The sequence below is a fragment of the Ursus americanus genome, chromosome 16 (genome assembly GCF_024610735.1).
Source record: "Ursus americanus isolate L20-20 chromosome 16, mUrsAme1.1.p, whole genome shotgun sequence".
Taxonomy (NCBI): Eukaryota; Metazoa; Chordata; class Mammalia; order Carnivora; family Ursidae; genus Ursus; species Ursus americanus.
In genome coordinates this window covers 24,275,158-24,290,404 of record NC_142142.1, presented here as the reverse complement: position 1 = coordinate 24,290,404, position 15,247 = coordinate 24,275,158, and positions in this window count along the sequence as shown.

The window sequence follows — 15,247 nt, the reverse complement described above, 5'->3', positions numbered from 1 at the left end:
AAAAAAAACCCATCTACATGCTCCCAACCGGAGACTCACTTGAGACCTTAAGACACATCCAGACTTATAGTGAAGGGATGGAAAAATATTAACCATGCAAATGGAAATGAAAAGAAGGTCTGGGGGCACCTGGGTGGCTCAGTCATTAAGCGTCTGCCTTCGGCTCAGGGCGTGATCCCGGCATTCTGGGATCGAGCCCTGCATCAGGCTCCTCTGCTGGGAGCCTGCTTCTTCCTCTCCCACTCCCCCTGCTTGTGTTCCCTCTCTTGCTGGCTGTCTCTCTGTCAAATAAATAAATAAATAAATAAATAAATAAATAAATAAATCTTTTTAAAGAAAAGAAAAGAAGGTCTGGGTAGCAATACTTATATTGGAAAAAGTAGACTTTAAAAAAGACTGTAGCAAGAGACAAGGAAAGACACCACATAATGATAAAGAGAAACGATCTAACAAGAGATATAATCATTGTAAATACTTATGAACCCAACATAAGACATCCTAAATACATAAGCCAACTATTAAGAAACATAAAGAAAGAAATTCCCAGTAACCCAGTAATAATAGGGGACTTTCACACCCCACTTACATGAATGGATAGATCATTCAGACAGAATCAACAAGGAAACAGTGGCTTTGAATGACACATTGGACCACATGGAACTAACAGATATATTTAGAACATTCCATCCAAAACACTGGACTATTATTCTTTTCAAGTGCACATGAAACGTTCTCCAGAATACCTCATATGTTAGGCCACAAAACAAATCTCAATAAATTTAAAAAGTTTCAAATCACACCATGCACTTTTTCCAACTACAATAGTATGAAACAAGGTGGAGGGTTAAGATGGCAGAGAGTAGGAGACCCCTTTTCAGCTGGTACCCTGAGTTGAGTTGGATAGGTTCCAGACCAGCCTGAACATCCACGGAATTAGCCTGAGACGCAGGAAGGTACATCTGGATCTCTACAAATGAACATCTTCAGCGCTGAGTATTGAGATACGAAGCGGGGAGCCGTGAAACTGCAAACAGATATTGGAAGATAAATGAAAGGGGGAGGGAGCCACCGCATTCGGGAGTCAGGAAGCGGTAGCCACCTGCACGGGGGAGAGGGAGGACTCCTGATGGCACCTGAGAAAACAAACTGTGACCGTGAGCGGGAAGCACGCGCCACCAGACTTCTCACAGAACTCCGGTGTGCTCACTGGATCCAGATTGAGACTAGAAGCTCCAGGAGCACACGGGGGTGGCTGGCGGCTGGCGGCTGGTGGCTGGCAGTGTTAGAAACACAAAGGACAGAGACACGACGGCCCTAGAAGTGTGGGCTGGGACGCCGGGTGTGGGGCGCACATCCCGGGATGCTGCAGGGTTGAGCAGCACCAACAGAAACAGAGTTAAAGTGGCCAGATCATCAGTGGAGAAGGGTCCGCAATTCCTCTGTTCTGAGACAGAAGCTGAGATTCGGCCACTGCTGCTCTGACTCTCAGAAGAGGCACAGCAAACTGCCAGGGAAAGCCACCAGAGAACAAAAGCCTGGAAACAACGGCTCACAGAGTGCCCATCCCCATCCCCCCTCACAGGAGACACGGAGACCCTACCCAAACATGGTTTCCTGAGTAATGGCGCAGCACGCCCCTCCCCCAGAAGGCAGGCTGAAAAATCAAGAAGCCCACATCCCTATGATCCCTATAAAACAAGGGTGCACGGCATGGTCCTGGTCAATAATTTTGGCTCTGGACAACCCCCGCAACCTCTCGTCATCAGAATGACGAGAAGGAGAAATCCCCCCCAGCAAAGAAAGACAATGAGTCTGTGGCCTCTGACACAGAACTAATGGATATGGATATAACCAAATTATCAGAAATGGAATTCAGAGTAACAATGGTCAAGATGATGTGTAGACTTGCAAAAAGTATTAATGAAAATGTTAATGAGAATATACAATCTCTAAGGGCGGAAATGAGAGCGAATCTGGCAGAAATTAAAAATTCTATGAGCCAAATGCAGTCAAAAATAGAGGTTCTGATGGCAGGGTAAATGAGGCAGAGGAACATATTAGCGAATTGGAGGATGGGTTTGTAGAAGAAAAAGTGAAAATAGAAGCTGGACTTAAAAAACCACGCCCACGAATGTAAGGTTACGGGAGATTACTGACTCAATGAAACGATCCAATGTCAGAATCATCAGCATCCCCGAGGGGGTGGAGAAAAACAGAGGTCTAGAAGAGATATTTGAACAAATTGTAGCTGAAAACTTCCCTAATCTAGTAAGGGAAACAAACATTTGTGTCCAAGAGGCTGAGAGGACCCCTCCCAAGCTTAACCATGACAAACCTACACCACATCACGTCCTAATGCAATTCGCAAATATTAGACCCAAGGATATACTATTGAAAGCGGCCAGGGCAAAGAAATCTCTCACGTACCAAGGCAAAGGTATCAGAATTACATCAGACCTGTCTACACAGACCTTGAATGAGAGAAAGGGTTGGGGGGGGCATTTTTAAAGCTCTTTCAGAGAAAAACATGCAGCCAAGTATCCTTTATCAAGCAAGGCTGTCATTCAGAATTGATGGAGAAATAAAGACCTCCAGAATCGCCAGTCATTAACCAATTTCGTAACCATGAAACCAGCCCTACAGGAGATATTAACGGGGGTTCTATAAAGGTAAAAAGGCCCCAAGAGTGATACAGAAGAGAAAGTCACAACTGATACAAACAAAGACTTTACTGGCAACATGGCATCATTAAATTCATCTCTCTCAGTATTCAGTCTCAATGTGAATGGCTTAAATGTACCCATAATGCCACAGGGTTGCAGATTGGGTAAAAAGAAATGACCCATCCATTTGCTGTCTACAAGAGACTCATTTTGAACCCAAAGATACATTCAGACTGAACGTGAAGGGATGGAGTACCATCTTTCATGCAAATGGACCTCCAAAGAAAGCTGGGGTACCAATTCTAATATCAGATAGATTGGCTTTTAAACTAAAGACTATAGTTAGAGACACAGAAGGGCACTATATTATTCTTAAAGGATGCATCCAACAGTGGATATGACAATTATAAATATATATGCCCCCAACAGGGAAGCAGCAAGATACACAAGCCAACTCTTAACCAGAATAAAGAGACAGATAGATAAAAATCATTAATAGTAGGGGACCTCAACACCCCACTATCAGGAATAGACAGAACACCCTTGCAAAAACTAGACAAAGAATGAAAAGCTTTGAATGCCATACTCAATGAGTTGGACCTCATGGATATATATAGAACACTACACCCCAGAACCAAAGAATACTCATTCTATTCTAATGCCCATGGAACATTCTCAAGAATAGACCATGTTCTGGGACGCAAAACAGGTCTCAACCGATACCAAAAGACTGAAATTATTCCCTGCATATTCTCAGACCACAACGCTCTGAAATTGGAACTCAACCACAAGGAAAAATTTGGAAGAAACTCAAACACTTGTAGACTAAGAAGCATCCTGATCAAGAATGATTCGATAAACCAGGAAATCAAAAATCAAATTAAACAATTTATGGAGACGAACGAGAATGAAAACACAGCACTCCAAAACCTATGGGATACTGCAAAGGCAGTCCTAAGGGGGAAATACCTAGCCATCCAAGCCTCACTCAAAAGAATAGAAAAATCTAAAATACAGTTTTTATATTCTCACCTCAAGAAGCTGGAACAGCAACAGAGGGACAGGCCTAATCCACACACGAGGAAGCAGCTGACCAAGATTAGAGCAGAAATCAACGAATTAGAAACCAGGAGTACAGTAGAGCAGATCAACAGAACTAGAAGCCGGTTCTTTGAGAGAATTAATAAAATTGATAGACCTCTGGCAAGAATTATCCAAAAGAATAGAGAAAGGACCCAAATTAATAAAATTATGAATGAAAAAGGAGAGGTCACAACCAACAACAATGAAATTGGAAGGATTATTAGAAACTTTTATCAACAGCTATTTGCCAAAAAATTAAGTAATCTGGAAGAGATGGAGGCCTTCCTGGAAACCCATAAACTACCAATACGGAAACAGGAAGAAATTGAGTTTTTAAACAGGCCAATTAATTATGAAGATATTGAGTCACTGATAAACAATCTTCCAAAAAATAAAACTCCAGGCCCGGACGGTTTTCCTGGGGAATTCTACCAAACATTCAAAGAAGAAATAATACCTATTCTCCTAAAGCTATTTCAAAAAATAGAGACAGAAGGAAAGCTACCAAACTCATTCTATGAGGCCAATATTACCTTGATCCCCAAACCAGGCAAAGACCCCAACAAAAAGGAGAATTACAGATCTATTTCCCTAATGAATATGGATGCCAAAATCCTCAACAAGATCCTGGCAAATAGAATCCAAGAGTACATTAAAAGGATTATCCATCATGACCAAGTGGGATTCATCCCTGGGATGCAGGGGTGGTACAACATTCGCAAATCTATCAGTGCCTTAGATTTTATTCAGAAACAAAAATTCAGAAATCATATGATTCTCTGAATAGATTCAGAAAAAGCATTTGACAAAATACAGCATCCTTTTCTGATTAAAACCCTTCAGAGAGTAGGGAGAGAGGGTTCATTTCTCAAGCTCATAAAAGCCATCTATGAAAGCCTACAGCAAATATTATTCTCAACAGGGAAAAGCTGGAAGCCTTTCCCTTAAGATCAGGAACATGACAAGGATACCCACTCTCACCACTATTATTCAACATAGTACTAGAAGTCCTTCCAACAGCAATCAGGCAACAAAAAGGTATAAAAAGTATCCAAATCAGCAAAGAAGAAGTCAAAATTTCTCTCTTCGCAGATGCCATGATACTCTATATGGAAAACCCAAAAGAAGCCACTCCCAAACTATTAGAAGTTATAGAGCAATTCAGTAATGTGGCAGGATACAAAATCAATGCTCCGAAATCAGTTGCATTTCTCTACACGAATAATGAGACTGAAGAAAGAGAAATTAGGGAATCCATCCCATTTACAATAGCACCAAATCCATACGTTACCTTGGAATTAACTTAACCAGAGACGTAAAGGATCTACATTCTAGAAACTATAAATCACTCTTGAAAGACATTGAGGAAGACACAAAGAGATGGAAAAATATTCCATGCTCATGGATCGGAAGAATTAGCATAGTTAAAATGTCCATGCTACCCAGAGCAATCTACACTTTCAATGCTATCGTGATCAAAATACCAATGACATTTTTCAAGGAACTGGAACAAATTGTCCTTAAATTTGTGTGGAACCAGAAAAGGCCCCAAATCGCCAAGGAACTGTTGAAAAGGAAAAACAAAGCAGGGGGCATCACAATGCCAGATTTCGACCTGTACTACAAAGCTGTGATCACAAAGACAGGATGGTACTGGCACAAAAACAGGCACATAGACCAATGGAACAGAATAGAGAACCCAAAAATGGACCCTCAGCTCTTTGGGCAACTTATCTTTGATAAAGCAGGAAAAAACATCCGTTGGAGAAAAGACAGTCTCTTCAATAAATGATGCTGGGAAAATTGGACAGCTACATGCAAAAGAATGAAATTTGACCACTGTCTCACACCATACACAAAAATAAACTCCAAATGGATGAAAGACCTCGATATGAGACAGGAATCCATCAGAATCCTAGAGGAGAACATAGGCAACAACTTCCACACCATCGGCCAAAGCAACCTTTTTCATGACACATCTCCAAAGGCAAGAGAAACAAAAGATAAAATGAACATGTTGGACGACATCAAGATAAAAAGCTTCTGCACAGCCAAGGAAACAATCAAAAAAACTAAGAGGCAGCCCACGGAATGGAGAATATATTTGCAAATGATGCTACAGATAAAAGACTGGTATCCAAGATCTACAAAGAACTCCTCAAACTCAATACGCAAGAAACAAATAAACAAATCATAAAATGGGCAGAGGATATGAACAGGCACTTTTCCAATGAGGACATACAAATGGCTAACAGACACATGAAAAAATGATCAAAATCCTTGGCCATCAGGGAAATTCAAATCAAAGTCACTCTAAGATACCACCTTACGCTAGTTAGAATGGCAAAAATCAACAAGGCAGGAAACAGCGATTGCTGGAGAGCATGTGGAGAAAGGGGATCCCTCTACATTGTTCTTGGGAATGCAGGCTGGTGCAGCCACTCTGGAAAACAGTGTGGAGGTCCCTTAAAAAGTTAAAAATTGAGCTACCCTATGACCCAGCCATTGCACTACTGGGTATTTACCCCAAAGATACAGACGTAGTGAAAAGAAGGGCCATATGCACCTCAATGTTCATAGCAGCAATGTCCACAATAGCTAAATCATAGAAGGAACCGAGATGCCCTTTAACAGATGACTGGATTGAGAAGCTGTGGTCCATATATACAATGGAATATTACTCAGCTGTCAGCAAGAACGAGTTCTCAACATTTGCTGCAACATGGACGGCACTGGAGGAGATAATGCTAAGTGAAATAGGTCAAGCAGAGAAAGACAATTATCATATGATTTCTCTCATCTAAGGAACATAAGAACTAGGAAGATTGTAGGGGAAGAAAGGGATAAAGAAACGGGGGGTAATCAGAAAGGGGAGTGACGCATGGGAGACTATGGACTCTGAGAAACAAACTGAGGGCTTCAGAGGGGAGGAGGTGGGGGAATGGGATAGTTTGGTGATGGGTAGTAAGGAGGGCACATATTGCATGGTGCACTGGGTGTTATATGCAACTAATGAATCATCGAACCTTGGATCAGAAACCAGGGATGTACTGTGTGGTGACTAACATAATGTAATAAAAAAAAAAATTAAAAAAAAACCCAATAGTATGAAACTAGAAATCAATCATAATGGAAAATCTGGAAAGAATATAAATACATGGAAGCAAAATAACATGCTACTATACAGTGAGTGTGTCGACCAAGATACCAAACAAGAAATAAATTTAAAAAAAAATACATGGAGCGGCGCCTGGGTGGTGCAGTCGTTGGGCGTCTTTCTTTGGCTCAGGGCATGATCCCAGCATTCTGGGATCAAGCCCCACATCGGGCTCCTCTGCTGGGATCCTGCTTTTTCCTCTCCCACTCCCCCTGCTTGTGTTCCCTCTCTCGCTGGCTGTCTCTGTCAAATGATTGAATAAAATCTTTAAAAAAAAATACATGGAGACAAAGTGAAAGTGCAGGGTTACAACATCTTTGAGATGCAGAAAAAGCTGTTCTAAGACAGAAGATTGTAGCAATACAGACCTACCTTAAGAAGCAAGAAAAGTCCCAAATAAACAATCTAACTTTACACCTAAAGGAGCTAGAAAGAGAAGAACAAAGCCCAAAGCCAGTAGAAGGAAGTAAATAATAAAGATTAGAGCAAAAATAAACTAAATAGGAACTAAACAACAACAACAACAAAAAGAACAATAGAACAGATCCACAAAATGAGGAGCTAGTTCATTTCAAAAATTTTAGTCAGAACTTTAGCTGGACTCATCAAAAAAGGAAAAGAGAGAACTCAAATAAATAAAGTGAGAAATGAAAGTAAAGAAATAACATCCAACACCACAGAAATACAATTGATTTTAAGAAAATATTGTGAAAAATTACATGGCAACATATTGGACAACCTGGAGAAATGGATAAATTGCTACAAACAATTGTTTTCCAAAACTGAATCAGAAAGAAATAGAAAATTTGAACAGACAGATTACTAGCAATGATATTGAATCTGTAATAAACAAAACTTCCAAAAAACAAAAGTTTAGGACTAGATGGTTTCACAAGTGAATCCTGCTATACATTTAATGAGAGGAATGGGGAAATAGGGTGATGGGTACTAAGGAGGGCACGTGTTGTTATGAGCACTGAGTGCTATAAGCAACTAAAGAATCATTGAGCTCTACATCAAAAAATAATGATATACTATACAGTGGCTAGCTAAACGTAATTTAATAAAAGAAGAAAAAATACAAAAATAAAGAGTTAATACCTAGAATCCTCAAACTATTTCAAAAAAATAAAAGGAAAGATTCCAAATTCATCCTACAAGGAAAAACTTACCCTGATACTGAAACCAGATAAAGAAGTTACAAAAAAAGAAAACTACAGGCCAGTTTCTCAGATGTACAAAGTTGCAAATATCCTAAAAAAAAATATTAGCAAAACAAATCCAACAATACATTAAAAAAATAATTCACCACAATCAATTGAGATTTATTCCAGGAATGAAGATGGGATCTATATTTACAAATCAATCAATGTATTACATCACAAGAGCAAGAAAAGGGAGATAAAAATATCTTAATAGGTGCAGAAAAAGCATTTGACAAAGTACAACATCTATTCATGATAAAAAACTCAGCAACAAAGTAGGTTTAGAGGAAACATACCTTAACATAATATGATACATATGGAAAACCCACTGCTAACATCATAAATGGCAGAAAACTAAGGGCTCTTACTCTACTATCAAGAATTAGACACGGATGTCCACTCTCACCACTTTTATTCAACATACTAGAAGTCCTAGCAGTCAGACAAGAAAAGATAATAAAAGGCATCCATTTTGGTAAGGAAGAAATAAAACTTTCGCTACTTGCAAATGACATACTATACATAGAAAACCCTAAAGACTCCACCAAAAAACTGATAGAACTGATGAATGAATTCAGAGAGGTCACAGAAAACAAAATTAATATACAGAAATCAGTTGCATTTTGTACATTAATAATGAAGTAGCAGAAAGAAAAATTAGAAGACAATCCCCTCTATAATTGCACCAAAAATAATAAAATACCCAAGAATAAAGTAAACCAAGGAGGTGAAATATTCATTCTCTGACTACTATAAATTTTTGATTAAAGAAATTGAAAATGACACCAAAAAATAGGAAGATATTCTAAGCTCAGGGATTAGAAGAAGAAATATTGTTAAAATTTAGCACCCAATGCAATCTATAATTTAATGCAATCCCTATCAAAATACCAACAGCATTTTTCACAGAACCAAAACAAATTATCCTAAAATTTGAATGGAACAACAAAGACCCCAGTAGCCAAAGCAATTGAGAACAAGAACAAAGCTAGAGGTATACAATCCCAGATTTCATATATAGTACAAAGCTGTAGTAATCAAAACAATATGAAACCTGCAGAAAAATAGACACAGAGATCAATCGAACAGACTAACAATGTTTATTATTTCAATCCATTAGCATGGATTTGTGTGTGTGTGTGTGTGTGTGTGTGTGTGTGTGTGTGTGTGTGTGTGTGTGTTTAATGTTTTTTTATTATATTATGTTAGTCACCATACAGTACATCCCCGGTTTCTGATGTAAAGTTCGATGATTCATTAGGTGCGCATGGATGTTTTTCCATCTCTTATGTCTTTCTCAATTTCTTTCATAACTGTTCTGTAGTTTCTAGAGTACAGGTCCTTTTCCTTGTTGGTTAAGTTTATTCCTAGGTATCTTGTGGTTTTTTTTCCTTAATTTCTCATTGTTCGTGTATACAAATGCAGCTGATTTCTGAGCAATGATTTTGTATCCTGCCACATTACTGAATTGTTCTATTAGTTTTAGTAATTTGGGGGTGGAGTCTTTTGGGTTTTCCACATAAACTACCATGTCATCTGTGAAGAGAGATAGATTGTCTTCTTCTTTGCCAATTCAAATGCCTTTTATTTCTTTTTCTGAATAGTAGTGGTAAGAGTGGATATGCTTGTTGTGTTCCTGGTCTTAAGGGAAAAGCTCTCAGCTTTTCCCCATTGAGAATGATACTCGCTGTAGGCTCTTCACATATGGCATTTATGATATTGAGGTATGTTCCCTCTATCCGGAAACTTTGAAGAGTTTTAATCAAGAAAGAATGCTGTATTTTGTCAAATGCTTTTTCTGCATCAATTGAGAGCATCATATGTTTCTTGAATTTTTGTTCATTAATATGATCTATCACATTGATTGATTTGTGAATGTTGAACCACACTCATATCCCAGGAGTAAATCCCGCCTGCTGGTGGTGAATATCTTTTTAATGGGCTGTTGGGTCCTAGTTGCTAAGATCTTGTTGAGTATTTTGGCAACCATGATCATCAGGGATGTTGGTCTATAATTCTCCTTTTTGATGGGGTCTTTGTCTGGTTTTGGGACCAGGGTAATGCTGGCCTCATGTAACGAGTTTGGAAGTTTTCCTTCCATTTCTGTTTTTTGAAACAGCTTCAGGAGAATAGGTATTATTTCTTCTTTAAATTTTTGGTAGATTTCCATTAGGAACCCATCTGGCCCTGGACTCTCTTTTCTTGGGAGGCTTTTAATTACTGCTTCAATTTCCTTGCTGGTTATTGGTCTGTTCAGATTGTCTGTTTCTTCCTGTTTCAGTGTTGGTAGTTTATAAGTTTCCAGGAATGCATCCATTTCTTCCAGATTGCCTAATATGTTGGCATAGAGCTACTGTTAATAAGTTTAACAATTGTCTCTATCTCCTTGGTATTAGTTGTGATCTCTCCCCTTTCATTCATGATTTTATTGATTTGGGTCCTTTCCCTTTTCTTTTGGATAAGTCTGGCCAGAGGTTTATCGACCTTATTAATTCTTTCAAAAAATGTGCTTTCAGTTTCATTGATCGTTCTACTGCTTTTCTGGTTTCTATTTCATTGATTTCTGCTCTAATCTTTATTATTTCTCTTCTCCTGCTTGGTTGACACTTTATTTGCTGTTCTCTCCCCAGGTCCTTTAGGTGTAAGGTTAGTTTGTGCATTTGAGATTTTTCTACTTTTTGAGAGAGGGTTGGAGGGCTATGTATTTCCCTCTAAGAACCACCTTTGCAGTATCCCATAGGTATTGAACCAATGTGTTTTCATTCTTATTGGTTTAATGAATTGTTTAAGTTTTTCTTTAATTTCCTGGTTAACCCATTCATTCTTTAGCAGGATGTTAACTTCCAAGTTAAACTTCTAAACTTCTTCTTGTGGTTGAGTTCAGTTTCAAAGCATTGTGGTCTGAGAATATGTGGCAAATAATCTCAATCTTTTGGTATCAGTTGACACCTGATTTGTGATCCAGTATGTGATCTATTCTGGAGAAAGTTCCATGTGCGTTCGAGAAGAATGAGTATTCTGTTGTTTTAGGAGGGGAGGTTCTGTATATAGCTATGAAGTCCATCTTCTCCAATGTGTCATTCAAAGCTCTTATTTCTTTGTTGATCTTCTGCTTAGATGATCTGTCCATTGCTGTGAGTGGGGTATTGAAGTCTCCTACTATTAATGTATTACTATCAATATGCTTCTTTATTTTGGTTATTAATTGGTTTATATAATTGGCTGCTTCCATGTTGGGGGCATAGATATTTACAATTGTTAGATCTTCTTGTTGGGTAGGACATTTAGGTATGATATAGTGTCCCTCCATATCTCTTCCTACCGTACTTGGTTTAAAATCTTATTTGTCTGATATGAGGATTGCTACCCCAGCTTTCTTTTGAGGTATGTTAGTGTGGTAAATGTTTCTCCATCCCCTCACTTTCAGTCTGCAGGTGTCTTTAGGTTCAAAATGAGTCACTTGTAGACAGCCTATGGATAGGTCCTGCTTTTTTTATCCAACCCGATACCCTGTGTCCTTTGGTTGGAGCATTCAGCCCATTTACATTCAGGGTAACTACTGAAAGATATGAATTTCGTGCCATTGTATTGCCTGAAAAGTCCCTGTTTCTGTAGATTGTCTTTTTCTTTCTGGTCTATGTGACTTTTGGGGTCTCTCTTCACTTACAGTATCCCCCTTAATATTTCTTGCAGGGTTGGCTTGGTGGTCTCATATTCTTTCAGTTTCTGCCTGTCTTGGAAGCTCTTTATCTCTCCATCTGTTCTGAATGACAGCTCTGCTGGATAAAGTATTCTTGCCTGCATATTCTTTTCATTTAGTACCCCGAATATGTCTTGACAGCCCTTTCTGGCCTGCCAGGTTTCTGTGGATAGGTCTGAAGTTATTCTGATGTTCCTCCCCCATATGTAAGGAACCTCCTCTCCCTGGCTGCCCTCAGGATATCTTCCTTTTCTCTACAATTTGCAAGCTTCACTATTATATGTCAGGGTGTTCATCTATTTTTATTGAATTAGGGAGGGCTCCTCTCTGCCTCTTGGACACAAATGCTTGTTCCCTTTCCCAGATTAGGGAAGTTCTCAGCTATGATCTGATCAAGTATACCTTCTAGCCCTCTCTCTCTCCATCCCCTCGGGGATCCCAATAATTCTGACATTGAAATGTTTCACATCATCATTAATCTCTCCAAGCTCCTTCCCATGGCCTATTAGTTGTTTATCTCTTTTTTCTCAACTTCTTTCCTTTCCATCAGCTTATCCTCTAGATCACTTGTTCTCTCTTCTGCCTCATTGACCTTAGCTGTTAGAGTATCCAGTCTAGACTGCATCTTATTCATGGCATTTTTAAGTTCAACCTGATTAGATCTCATTTCTACCCTTAGAGATTCTATATTGTCACTTATGCTTTTTTCAAGCCTAGCTTGTAACTTTATGATTGCTGTCCTCAATTCCATCTCTGACATCTTACTTATATTCATATCTATTAGCTCTGGGGCAAAGAACACTGCCTCTGCTCTGTGTGTGTGTGTGTGTGTTTCTTTCTTTGTTTTTTAGTGAGTTCCTCCTCCTAGTCATTCTGCTCAGAGAACAATGAATGGTGAATGACCAGAGTCCAAAATATCAACCATGACCCAAGCAAAATACACCTTAGAAAAATACAGAGTGGTTGGAAGCCACCACAGAAAAACAAACAAAGCCAAAATGAAACACAAGAGTAAAATAAATTTTAAAAAGGGGGGTTGAGAGGGACTGCAATCTCGCAGTATAGACAAAGCAGGGTCCTCTTGTTCCTGATTGAATATGGTCTGTGTATTAGAAGATATTACATCCCAAAATTGCAAGGAGAATAAAATATATATAATTGAATAGAGGACCAAAAGGACCAAAATGAAACATGTATCTATAAGATGTAGATGTGAAAAAATACAAGTTAAAAAGCGACTATGAAACATAAGTTGGTATAATAAGCATCTAGTTGAAATGGAAAAAGAGTAAAGAAGAAAAAGAGAGAGAAAAAAACAAGAAAAAAAAGAAAAGGAGATTTTATCTGAAAAATAAGTGAGTGTTGAGGCAATACCTGGAGCTCAATATACTATTTTCCCCTTGTGTTGGAATTTTACTGTCTTGTCATCTACCTGTTCTTCCAGTCTGTCTTCTGGGGGAAGGGCCTGCTGTGCTGTTTCTCAGGTATCCCTGCCTGGGAAGAGTTGTCCCACCCCCTGTAAGGGGGATGGGCTCAGTGCAAACTGGTCCTCTGTGTGGCTTTTGACCCCTGGAGACTCTCTGCATCACTTCAGAGGATCAGAGCAAAAATGGCCATGAACAAAGCTCTGGCCCAGAGCAGAAAATCGCAGTCTGCCCTCTTTAATAAACCCTCTGGAACCAACAGTCTCCATTTCCACCTCTCTCAGAGGTGGTCCCAGGGCCCTGGAGTGCCACTGCCCTTTGTGACTCTAAAACCACAAGCAACCATGGGCTCTTGCTTGCACCTGAGGTTCCTGTATCATGTCTGGGTGCCACCCTAATGTCTGTCCCACACCGTTACTCTCCTGTGAGCTCTTGCCCAGTCACGGGTACAGTTGTTTCACTCCTCCCAGGGGATGGTAGATGGACCCCAGGTTCTAGTACTTTTCAGGCTGCTCAGGAAAAGAACAATTACTGACTGGCTGGGTCATGGTGTATGGTGAACCAAGATGAGCGTCCCCTCCTGGAATTGCTGACCATAACCTGCTTCCCTGCTCCACTGCTCAGGCACTCTACTGGTTCAGGCATCCCCATTTGCTATTTGACTCCTTGGATCGCACACAATGCCCTACCTTGAATTCTGCCTTTTCATTTCCAGAGCCCCTTTCAGAGAGGAATGTCTCTTACTAGAGCAGATTTCTAAGGGTTCCAATTTTGTGTTCTGTTGTTATATCACTTTCCAGGAGCCAGGTTATGAAGCTCCCTCCACCTTCTGTTTATCTTTTAATATATCCCTGCAGATTCACCATTCTGCACATCCTACCTTGCAATAAGCAGTTATTTTTCTTTCCCATTTTGCCACAAAGTATACCAAGATAAATCAGGAATGAAGTGATAAATGCTGAAACAGTAACTACAGTTCCATTTCGGAGCCTCATTTCATTTCACCATCACAATGGTTCATATGTTTATGATGATAACCAAGACTGTTCTCTTTTTAATCCTGAGGTCATCTGAACCTAGTAATCTGGATCTTGGCCAATAAAAACAATTAAGAAAGGTTCATTTCAGATGCTCTGCAGAACAAGCCTAACAACAATACCATTCAAAATTGCTATTCAGGATTTTCTTCACCTTCTTCATAGGCTGCTGTCTCAAGCTTCTCTCTTCCTCCAGGCAGTCTGCATACCACAACCCCCACCACGGCAAGTTGTGGGCCCAGTCCAGTTTCATTCTTTTGCATGTTTCTGTCCAGTTTTCCCAAAACCATTTGTTGAAGAGAGCATCTTTTTTCCATAACATATTCTTTCTTGCTTTGTTTAAAATTAATTGACCATATAGTTGTGGGTTCATTTCTGGGTTTTCTCTTCTGTTCCCCTGGTCCATGTGTTTGTTATTGTGTTAGTACCATACTCACTACAGCTTTGTAATATAATTAAAGTCTGGAATTGTGTGCTTCCAGCTTTGCTTTGCTTTTTCCAGATTGCTTTGTCTCTTCAGGGTCTTTTGTGGGTTCCATACAAATTTTAGCATTGTTTGTTCTAGCTCTATGAAAAATGCTGATGGGATTTTGGTAGTGATTGCACTAAAAGTGTAGATTGCTTTGGGCAATATAGGCATTTTTAACAATATTGGTTCTTCCAATCCGTGAGCATGGAATATTTTTACATTTCTTTGTGTCATCTTCAATTTTTTTCATCAGTGTTTTATAGCTTTCAGACTACAGATCATTTACCTCTTTGGTTATGTTTATTCCTAGGTATCTTATGGTTTGGGGTACAATTGTAAATCAGCTCAATGCCTTGATTTCTCTTTCTGCTGCTTCATTATTGGTGTATAGAAATGCAATAGATTTTTGTATGTTGATTTTGTATTCTACAACTTTACTGAATTGGTGTATCAGTTCTAGCAACTTTTTGATGGAGTCTTTTGTGTTTTTTTACATAGAGTACCATGTC